The following is a 9,199-nucleotide window of genomic DNA, read 5'->3' as shown; positions in this document are numbered from 1 at the left end:
TTTACTTGAGCAACCGGTGTTTCTATTTCAGAAAAACCTCCAGGAAACCTTATTTACATTTAATTGCATTTTTCGGAATTTTTTATTTTTGATTAATTTTAATTTGTGAAGCAGCATCTATAGCATTGTCTGATAGTTTATAAAAGTGCCAAGACACAACACGCTCTGAGTTACAGTTCCTGGAGGCAGGGAATTGATGGTATTTTAATTATCTGTACACATGCACCATTGTGTGCTCGTGTCTTTAAACATTCAGATAAGAAGTTTATACTCGCCTTTGAACAAGGAGAATGCCCAACATTTTTGTGCTTCACTTCCCTCCTGCTCTCCGCAACAATCTGACCAGTTACTCTTTTCTCTTCTACAGCTTCTCCCCTGTGATCATGTTGAGGCATATCCCCTTTCAAATGATGAGACAACCTCACTAAAAAACACATGGCCTTTTCAACAGTTGCTGCCCATATCACTAAAAAATGAACATCAGCCAAAAGCTAGAGAGCAATTCCATAGTGCTTTGGGCCCAGCAACAGCACAAAGGAGCAAAGGATAGAAACCCCCAAAGCTCTTACTTCAGAGGACTTTCCCACCCTGTAACAGCCATGAGTCACTGTGAAGCAAAAGCCATCTGTTCATCTGGACACAGATATTGCTTGTCAGTGAGCAGGAAATGTTTCCACTGAGAATTTCACAGCAGTGGAAATCTCTGTGTCGACAAACTTTTGTGTTTCAGATCTCCTAGTCTGCAAACTGGGAAGTGTATCTCCCTTTTACCCTGCTTTGTCTGTTATCTTTTTTTTACAAACAGGCTGGTCAGGCAAGAGATTGGCTGTGTGTATTTACAGCTTGGCTAGCACCATGAGGCCTCCAAGACAGCTCATGAGTCCAGCAGTTCTCATCAAAAGCCAACATTCCAATGCAGCAACTCAGAGCATCACCAACTGAGCCAGTGGCAGGGCCGTAATCCCGAGGCTCTTCAGCAGCAGCCCCTTCCTACTCCTTTCCACTCCCACTGCTACATGACTCAGCTCAGCTGGGATGCCTTGAAAGATGGGAAAGTGCCATGTTACATCCTGCCCTTAATGACATCCCCGAGATGGGCTATTGATGAAACTGGGAAAAATGCAGTCATAATTAATATGTTGGATGTTGAAATAGTTAGTGGCAAAAATACGTTCTGTAAAGGGACCAATCAATCCTAATTAAAATCATGTTTAACTAATCCTTTTGGGATGGGGACTGTCATTTAATGTTTGTTCTTTTCATATGCAGCCCAATGGCATTCAGCACTGATGATGCATTTAGGTGTTATCACAATACAGGCAATGAAGAATAATAACTACAAAAGTGTACATTTCATGCTTTTTTCCTAGTATGACCACTTTTGTAGGCATCTTATATCAATTTGCTTGACTATTGCATAGTTTGGGTTACCACTGCATAAATGTTTAGCAATTCACATGTGCAGGATGGGCGTCTAATAATTTTCATGTGTGTAATGTTTTGATCAAATTATTTCCACATTCATTTTCATGGATTAGCTTCCAGGTGGACAAGACCCAAAAAATCAGAAAAACTCTTAAATGTTTTACTGTACTGAAGACATTCATAATGACATTTTAAAAGAATGAGAAAACACTTCTTATACTAAAATTAGAACATTTACATTCAAATTTACAATACATATGCACAATTATATCAATAGTACCATCAGCAAACAAAAGTGTGATTGACTATTAAATCAAATGATACCAAAAAGATCAGCTGGTTGAAAATGTTCTCCCTCCAGTTAAAACAAGACAATGTATTTGCTTTGAATACAACTTTTGATTTCTATCATGCTTCTGAAAGTAATGATTTCCAAATTAATGCCAAATGAGATTTTTAAAAATACCCACTCAAACAAATTTCCTAAACTGCACGAAAATGGAAAAGATCAAGAAAGAAATATTTTGGCTTCTCTGTCTGCTTACTAACTTAATTGTCTGTCCCTTGAAAAAAGCAAGTTGCCTTGAGCATTTAAACTCAAAAAAGGGCTTATTTAAAGTAAAATATTTTTATTTGACAAAAAAACAAAACTTCTAGGACATCTTATAAAAAAAAGTTTACATATTTTGGAGGGAGAGTGATTAGTTGCAAATAACAGGTAAGGAAGACAGAGAACATTGACATGTAATTAAAAAATAATCATAGATGATTTCTGCACCAGGTGAAGATCACAGCACACACCACCAAAGAAGACAGGCAAGCTTTGCTAGAGAAGTCTTGAAGGAAGCTGCCTGTCTCTTGGGGAAAGGAAAAAACTATTCAGGAGGAAAAAGCTGTAAAAGGCTGTGAAATTGCCAGCAGGATATACAATGACCACCACAGATAAGAACTCCATCAGGCTGCAAACGTATAGGAATAAGGTTAACAGTTTGGTTGTTATTCAAAAGTAAATGAAAGATGAGTTTATGATATCAAGCCTGGATTAGGACTCAGATCTGAGTTCATTTCTTGGCTCTGCCATAATGTGATTTTAGGCCAGAGCCTACATTTGGCATAGAGTGAAGGCAGGAAGTAGTATCCTTTCTGTATAGTTAGGGAACCGAGACCCAGAGATAATACTAGCCAAGAATTCACAAAGCTTTACTGGCATTTACATTTCCAATAAACTTCTGAGCAGAGAAAAATGACTGAGAGTCAAGAGGTATCTTTGTGGGTCTGATCCTCCAGTTCTGTGTGTGTTTCTGCTTCCTTGTTACGGAATTCAGGTAAAAAGTCCTTTCTCCCACACTTTGAAAAAGGGTGGGGATTTTTGTTGGTTGGGTTTTTACTTGGGTTTTGTTTCTTTGGTTGGTTGGCTGGTTGGTTTTTTTGTTTTGATTGTTGGGGGGGGGGGTGTGTCATTTTTTTATTTTGTTCCCTTTTTTTCCTACCCAGGCAGAAATATAAAGACTCAGGAAAAATAATTTTTACACAGTAATTTAAAATTTTCTGATAATCTCATAGTCTCATAATGACAACCCAAGAAGCCCCTATGAATGAAAACCTAACTAGCTATTACATGTGTTTATATGTTATATATCCCCATTCATCTCAGATACATACAGAGTATCTTTATTTTATTTTTGCTATCATTCTAGTGCACAATAGCAGTAATGACAACAGTGTGAGTGTATTGGCGGGGGTTTACACAGCAAACAGCAATTTCCCTGAATTCCTGCACGCTAGGCTGAGCTCTGGCACTGACTGGGACTAAATCCTGAGCTTCAGTGGAAACTCAGGGTTACTTCATCATAGTCACTTGCTTTTCACTTCCTTTTCCCTGTTGATGTCCCAAAGCTATCAGAGTTACTCTGATGTGAATGAGAACTGAATCCTGACCATTGGCAACAGTTACAGAAAACAGGAAACGGGGTATTTCAAATAACAATAGGTGGGAACAGTGAGTAAAGGTTCACTATGTGGTAACTGGTGCTGACTCTTTAATGACTGTGTTTATTTCCTTGTGTCCCAAAGAAGGCCACAGTTCATTTTGATCTCAAATATGTACATATGGACATGTGCATATCAGACCCTCTATCTCATTTTGCAGTTAATGGAGGGGAGGGTGAATCAGCACTGACTCCCACTTCTCATAAGGTGCAACACAATGAGATTGCTCTCCTGTGCCATGAAAAATCAAATTCCCAGGGGCAAAAGGTTCATCCCATACCCCGTTAAGAGAAAAGCTCCCTATTAACACAGCAATAGGTATTTTTTTCCCTCTCATTCACCACAGAAATGAGCACCGTGACACAGAGAAACCCCTAAAACTCTTTACAGAACTTACAATTCATACAATGCACTTCATGTGAAGTCAGAGCAGGGACTTTAGGAGCTGGAAAAGCTATCCTGGGCCATGTAGTTCATTCCAAGCAAAGGGCTGCCGTTCTTGGCTGAGGCTTCCACACAACTCCTTGTCTAGTCTTGCCATGACTAATTCCCAGAAAAGGCAGTTTCACAACCACCCTGGCCAGCCAGCCCTGTGTCTAATTGGCATCAACGCTTAGAAATACTTGCTTGCATTCCCCTATGAAAGTTTGCAGCTACAATCTAATTCTATGTACTTTTACTAAGCCTTACAAGCAGCTAGTGAGACAGCCCAGCTATTTTTAACAATCATTAGTCCTCCAGTCTCTCGCTTCACAAAATGACTGGTTCTTATTGGGTTCCTTTTCTCACAGCTTCCAAAATTGGTCTGAATTAAGCTTCCCAGCTTAATGCTCTGTTAAATAATGCTCACTAATTAGCAGCAGCAAAAACTGAAAACCGGTCATACGAAAATGAAAAAATATCCAGTGACACAGGTGTTTTATTTTTTTTCTTAGCTCAAGCTGCTTTTTAAATCATTAATCATAGCAAATTCTGCTCCTCCACCTGGAGAAGCAGTCAGTAAACTTCCTAAAAGCAGCCAAGGAACTTGTCAGACAAGCCCCAGTTGTTCCAATTTGCTACTTATGAGGCTGCTCACCCTAAACCCCATCTTTCATAAGGATACTTTACAAAGAATGTGTGCTTTTCTTTATACAGATTACTCATATTTACAAAGAAAGGTCTGGAAGGCTACCTCATCCTTTTCCCTTTTTTAAAACAGAATAGTAGATTTTTTACATCATGGAAGATTTTGTGCACTGCTAGAAAAGTAATCATCCTAAAGTTCAGATCTCACAAAAATGAAAACTGTTCACTTTTTAGAAGTTCAATTTTTGTTTACCATGTACAGGAAGAGTGAATTTAAATACTCTAGAAAACCATACATGATATTTGTTTTATTAAAACCCATGAAATTCCCATTCCATTAGGACTCATAACTCCTATTACTAATACTCTTGTGTACTATTAAGCAGACTGTTAAACTGAGCCTCTTGTGGAAAAAAAGGTCTAATTCTGTCCTAACACAGTCACAGAAGAAAGAACTGAAAAATGAATATATTTTGTTCAAAAATGCATCCAGCAGCTAAGCATCAGGGAGGAAAAAAAGACCTATTTAAAACATAAAGACAACATGGGTACATGAGAAATGATCTAATAACCTGTTTGCAACTAGGCCACTACAGGATTGTCACTTGTAACTACAGCAGTGAGAGACAGAATCACCTTTCCAGTGCCAGTTATGGAAATGGAAAATGTAATTGCCTTCAGGGTGAACAGGTACAAACACTTAAGGAAGATATTCTTCAATACATCTGCCTAAAAAAGGATCGTCTGTTGACACCTTTTGTTCTCATGCTGTTTCTGGGTGCTGATGGGAATCACAGACCAGTTCCCAGAGCACTACCTTCTCACTGACTGTTTAGGCACATCTAGGAGAATCAAAGTGAAAACAGTTTTAAAGCATTGTATGAACTACAAGGCCCTGTAGCAGGTAAACTGTAGTAGAAATTTCATAGCTGTGGGTTCTGTCTGAAGAAAAAAAAGAAACAACAAACCAGAATGACAAAAACCACACAACAGACCACCTCTGACTCAATTGGGCGTCATTGATTCATGTTCTGTTCACATTAGCTAATGACAACCATTCTTCCCACTCCATTCTGGTTAATTTTTTACCAGTATTTGTAGGGAAACACATCACCTCTCTTGTTTTCTGTGTCTGCTGAACAAGTTCAGGTAACATTTACCTAAATTCTTCTTTAGTGTATTTTTATCATTACATCTTTTAAATTAATTTACCTTTGTCTAGTTTTAGTTTAGTTTATGGTCTGAAATGTAAGTCTCCATCTCTGCCAGAGTGACAGATCAGGAATCACCCCACTTGCTTGCCTACTCATTACAATTCTATTTATATGTCCTCAAAGCACATTTACTTTATCTGAGGTAGAATCACATTGCATGCTAGTTTTTGATTTAGCAACTTTCCACCTTGGAAGCAGATAGTTTCAAGTAGTGTTCTCTGCTATCTGACAATGCTTTTATGCAATTGAGACACTCTCTCTCTTTTTTTCCCCAATAAATTCCATTCATCCTTATCAAACCAAAAGCTATTTATTCCTGCCTATTTCATCTAACCTCCCTGCATCTGGCTGTACATTGACCATTTTCAGGAAGTTCTCTCCTCTTACTCTCAGCACCGAACACAATGCAGACCAAGTTCATGTGTCCTCTAAAAATGTATGAATATTCTAAGAACAGAACAGGTGCTCCCCCTGCCTCATGTGGAGCTCAGCCCACCTGGAAAACACCGTCTGTCACCTGCTACTTTGGAGAGCAGATTTTCCAGGAACAGTCTACCATTCCTGACAAAAGCAGTTACTATGGAGAAGTGGTGGGGTATGTAATGTGGCAGTACAGCTTTTCAGACAGAACCTTACTAAAATTAATGAAGCAAAAAGAAAGGGAAAAAAAAACCCAAAAACAAGCATACAGGGCTTTTTTTCCTGCATGTATTTGTAAATGAGCAGGTTTAAAGTGGTAAATTGGCTACTTCTGAAATGTGGACAGTCCTACTTAAAAGCCATTGTGAAACTTCACAGGCAAAGCTCTGACATTTGGAGCAATCTCATATAATTTATACTAATTTTTGCTACTTTTTAAAGTGGTATTGATCATACAGAGTTAAAAACACAGGGAACATTTACAGAATTTAAGTAAGTCTGTGACTACCTCTATGTAATCAAGGGCATACACCTTGAATTAAGTGTATGGCAATGACAAGAAAATCATCCAAGGAACTTGGTAGCTGTATTTCTTCCTAACTCACTAGCACTGCCCAGTCAGTACACACACTTCACATACATAAATGAGGAGGCCTCTGCTCTAAATCAGGATCTTTGTCCGTGGTTGGCACATCTAAATAAAGTTGTGTAGTCCCAAGGGACTGACCGATTTTGCTTTGGATTTTTTAAAGTTAGAACATGTGTTCTTTTAAGTCTCTCAAGGTAAATTCCATCCTGTCTCATGATTGAAAAAATCCTGGTAGTATAAAATGGATATTTGAAACTTAACTGCTTTGTAAAGCTTGAAGAAAGTCATTAGGGACTAAATTATATCTTCAAGTATCTTCACTAGCTCATTCTTTCATTTTCTTTCATTTTGGGGCCTATTAAAATTTGTCCTAACGTTTATTATCCTCCACAGACTACAATAAATTCCCTTCAACTCACACGCCATCCCTTTGTTCCACATGGCTGCTATTAATGCCAGTAGTTTCCCTTCAGCTTGTGTTCCACGGAACAGTCCCCTAAACCACAGCATGTTTTTGACTCACCATTTCACTTTAATTCCTAATTAAACACATACTGGGTAAAAACACTTTGTCTGTTTTCTTCACTCTGTTTTCTTATCCATTCTTTCTTATCTGGGTTTGACCTTGATTTCTATTGATACTTTTTGATACTTGAAATTAAAATTTGTTAGTTGCAATCTAGAACTCATCCAGTGACACATATGTCAATTTTCTTGTGCCCATCGATAATTGTCTAATGAAAGCCAGCATTTAATCAGAATATAACAGTTTTTACTGCACAATACTCACATCTATGCTATAGTTTTCTTTGATTCGATTCACTTTTTCCTACAGCAGGATTCTTCATCCCACTCAACCAATCAGAGACTGACAGCAGAGCAGAAAACCTTACTTATTAAAGAGGCATCTCATTAAAGGACCTTTGCATCTCCATCAATTTACATCTGCTATTTCCAGTTGCCCTTCACTGGGAAATACTGCCCATACAAAATAAGATACTTATGCCTCAACCTCCACGTGGGCAGAGCCAACCTCATCCAGCCTCTGACAAGCCCAGATTTCTCTGACATGACACACAGCTAAAAAGGGGGCAAGTGTAAAATAGAAAGAGTGGATAGTTGCATTTACGGTCACTATGTTTGAAAATAAAATCTTGTCTAAACAGGGAGCTGGTCAGTTAAAAAAACACTAATGATTCCCAGAGTTATGTTACCAGGTTATATTTGACTAGAGCCCACACCGCATTTCAGCCCATAAAATATTTTACCACACAGAACTAAAAGTAGGCCCAAGCAAGGTGTATAATTAATCTACTTAAGAGGGCCCTTTTTTTTTTTTTCCCCCTTCTGCAGTTTTCTTCAGAAAAAGGATCTAGTTTTAGATCTACTTTTGGCCACAAGTAGACACCTGCACTATCTGTTGCCTGCAAGGCAATTTTGGATATGTATTTATATTTGGCCCTGTGAAACCAAGTAAAGAATTACTGATTCAACCAAGTGTGCATAATTATCTGGATTTAGATGTTTTGTGTTTTCAGCACTGCCTTGTTTTTCTAAACATAAAATAATGCTCTAATTGACCTTACATTTTATTTTTTTCCATTGACAGAGGAAAACAAACCATGAACACCAGTTGTTTGTTTAAGGAATCACCGTATTAATAGTTTATGAGAGGGCCAGGGATGGAAAGTTAGACTGACATTTTCACACCTGCAATCACCAGCTCACAGAAGACAGTAGGCAGAAGAAATAAACATTAAACACTACAGTTTACCATTTGTAGGCAACCAGCAACAGATACAGAGAAATGTGGGGGAAAGAGAAATAGTAAAGCTGAAATTACGATGGAAACATCAGCAGAAAATTAGAAGTCCTTTAAGAAAAAAAACCAAAACACATTAGGACTGTTTGTTCCATGTACTGGACACTCCTTTGGAAAGCTAATGACCACAGTTTCTTAAATTATATTAAGACATTCATATCATTGACAAGTCTTGTCTTAAAAAAGCTGACGCTCCATCAACACAAATAACTATCTGTGCTTAGGTGGAATTGGGAGAAGCAGTGTCAGATGGTGCTGGCCAGGAGCACCCTCTGTGCTGTTCGTCCATGCAAAGATCCCTCTCCACGCCAAGCTCCAGGACTCTCATCCAGGTCTGCTCTGGGACCCAGCTCCCGCTCCAAGGTGTCATTGAGGCCTCCCCAGCTGTCCCTCGGGGACAATGGAAGGACACAAACATCCAAACCCCCCTACTCAAAGGAAAACACAACCCAGGCGACCTGCAGAGCCTGTGGGTGTTCGCAGCCTCACGGAGAAGGTGCTCTGGGGGGGTGACGATGTCGGTCAGACGGGACAGCCCTGCACAGACCCGAGCGGGGGTCACGGTTACCCTGGGCAGCCAGGACAAGACGGGACGCCCCTGCTGAGGCCCGGGGGTGTCACGGTTACCCGGGACAGACGGGACGCCCCTGCTGAGGCCCGGGGGTGTCACGG

The sequence above is a fragment of the Parus major genome, chromosome 2 (assembly GCF_001522545.3).
Source record: "Parus major isolate Abel chromosome 2, Parus_major1.1, whole genome shotgun sequence".
In the NCBI taxonomy this organism is placed as follows: Eukaryota; Metazoa; Chordata; class Aves; order Passeriformes; family Paridae; genus Parus; species Parus major.
This window is presented reverse-complemented; position numbering follows the sequence as displayed.